Source organism: Agelaius phoeniceus, unplaced genomic scaffold (genome assembly GCF_051311805.1).
Source record: "Agelaius phoeniceus isolate bAgePho1 unplaced genomic scaffold, bAgePho1.hap1 Scaffold_415, whole genome shotgun sequence".
NCBI classification, from domain to species: Eukaryota; Metazoa; Chordata; class Aves; order Passeriformes; family Icteridae; genus Agelaius; species Agelaius phoeniceus.
Genome location: NW_027509993.1, coordinates 42582 through 45080, shown reverse-complemented (window position 1 = coordinate 45080; position 2499 = coordinate 42582). Strand labels below are relative to the sequence as shown.

At 52.9% G+C, this 2499-nt stretch overlaps 1 long non-coding RNA gene across 1 annotated transcript; it reads left to right on the top strand.

The window, feature by feature from the left end:
* LOC143693229 (uncharacterized) lies at window positions 1-1519 on the top strand. The gene is made up of 5 exons (XR_013180745.1): window positions 1-101; window positions 993-1055; window positions 1134-1170; window positions 1258-1371; window positions 1455-1519. It is a non-coding gene; the product is annotated as an uncharacterized LOC143693229 (long non-coding RNA).
* The last annotated feature ends 980 nt before the right edge of the window (window positions 1520-2499 follow it).

Below are 2499 nucleotides of genomic sequence, written 5' to 3'. Positions count from 1 at the left end.
CCCAGCTGACGAGGTGGCCTTTCTTTGCACCTGAGACCGGCATCCCCAGATGTCTGAGAGAGAAGTAGAGGGCTACGACCCCCAGGGGGGATGAAAGCAGGGTGCTGGTTTGGGAATTACTGGGAGGGGGGAATTTGAGTCCGCTTTGGAGGTGAGGAGTGTCCATGAAGTGGCCCCTTAGGCCCCATAAAAGCAAAATCTCACTTTTGATCCCAGTGCTGAGGTGCGCAGGGCAGAGCAGTCCCGGTGTGTATGATGTCCCTTGTCTATTGTGCCTTGTGTGTTGTTTGGGTATCTCATGTCTCTTACCTTAGCCTTTTCAGGGGCCTGTCAGAAACCTTGGCATTGTTCTTATCGTCTGTGATCTCTGCATTTCTTGGCCTGGCACCCATGCCATACAACCTTTGCCTGGGGAGCTCAGACATGTATCAGATTCGCATCTCTCTTTGGAAGCATCCGGTCAGATGTCTTTTCAGGTCCTGTTCTGAGCTGTACAGACAGCTATGCCCTGCCAGGATCCATTATGGCAGCTTAGGGCTTGAAAGAATGTGAGGACAGGTAGAGGCTTCTGACCGTAGGATTCTTGGGCATCCATCTTTGCAGTTCTTGGAATAAATAATTCAGTTAGCATCTTCTTCCTTCAATGTTTTCTGAGCCACATCAGCTTGCCATCAGTCTCACCTCGGTCATCTCATTTGGCATGCTCTCGTTGCTCACAGTAATCCTTTTTGCCAAGAGATTCCTGTCTGTGTTGTGTGCCCATTGTTTGTCGTGTCCTGTCTGTCCTGTGTCACGGGTGTCTGCACATATTTGTTGCCAGAGCTGCTCTGCCCTGCTGCATAGCCTTGTGTAATAGGACAAGCCCTGGGGGGTTGAAATTTTTCATGTGGGGTGTACTTGGACTCTAGATGCTGTTCCTAGATTGATATAAGGTGTTTGCAGCTTTTGAGTCATCCTGCAGGTGTTTGACATATGTTCTAACTCTCTTTCAGGTGCAGATGCATTGCATCCATGGCAGAGCACGCCATCCCGGGTGAGGGGGTTCCCCATAGCAGGTCAGTCACCGTTTGTCTCTGCAGGGGATGTGTCAAGTGTGACCCTGTTACAGCGCTGTTCTTTGTCTTTATTTTTAGGAAGTATAGCTGGATCTCAGCAGTCAAGTTCAAAAGGGTAAGGTGAGCAGTAGCCTTTCTTGTTGCTGCGGTCTGAATTCTAAGAGGGCAAGTCTAAGTCTCCATTCTCGTTTTTGTGCCTTAGGCCATCTGCTCGGAGCATGCCAAGCTCCCATCCCCAGCTGGCCGACGGACCGGGTTTGCCGCTCTCGCGAGCCCCGCATTCCGGGCAGCCGTCAGGAACCGCTGAGGAGTTGCGGTGAGTCAGGGAAGTAGGGAGGAGGAGCGAGTGTCCGCTCAGGTTTCAGCAATGCCACGTCACCTCCTGTCCTCTTAACCCAGGCGTACCCCACGACGATGGCATCGGCCTCCGAGCGCGGCCGGAGCGTGCGACCTGAAGAGCCGGGCCTTCTTAGGAGAACGGTGAGTAGCAGACTTGTGGGGTTTTGGCCAATGTGGTGCCACGATCAGGCATTGATGTTTGGTTTCCTTTGATATAGCTGTCTAAGAGACAACGGCCCAGTGCCAGCAGGACCTTCCCAGCTGGCGAGGCGGCCTTCCTTTGCACCTGACATGGACCCGCATCTCCATATGTCCAAGAGATAAGTCGAGGGCTACGACCCCCAGGGGGGATGAAAGCAGGGTGCTGGGTCGGGGCTCCTGGGGGGGAGGGGGTTGAGTTGTCTCTGGAGATGAGGGTAGCCAAGTTTTGGCCTCTTAGGCCACGTAAAAGGAAAGTCTCACTTTTGATCCCAGTGCTGAGGTGCGCAGGGCAGAGCAGTCCCAGTGTGTATCGTGTCCCTTGTCTTTTGTGTATTATGTGTGGTTGGGTATCTCATGTCTCTTATCATAGCCCTGTGAAGCGCCTGTCAGAAACCTTGGCGCCATTCTTAGAATCTGTGATCTCAGTGTTCCTCAGCCTGGTGCCCAGGCCATTGAACCTTTGACTCCGGAGCTCCGACAGGCATCAGAATTGCATCTCTCTTTGGAAGCATCCAGTCAGGTGGCTTTTCAGGTCTTGTTCTGAGCTGCACGGACAGCCATGCTCCGCAATGCTCCATTTCAACGGATTAGGCTTTGTAAGAATGCGAGGTTAGGGAGAGGATTCTGACCGTAGGATTCCTGGGTATCCATCTTTGCAGTTCTTGGAATAAATCCTTCAGCCAGCATCTTCCTCCAGGGTTCTCTGAGCCTCATCAGTTTGCTATCTGTCTCATCTCGGTCATCTCCTTTTGCATTCTCTGAGTCCTTGCAGCCACTTTCCTTGCCAGGAGCTTTCTGTTCCTGTTGTGTCCCCCCTGTCTGTCACGTCCCGTCCCGTGTCACGGGTGTCAGCACACACATTTGTGCCGGAGCTGCTCTGCCCTGCCGCATAGCCTGGTGCAGT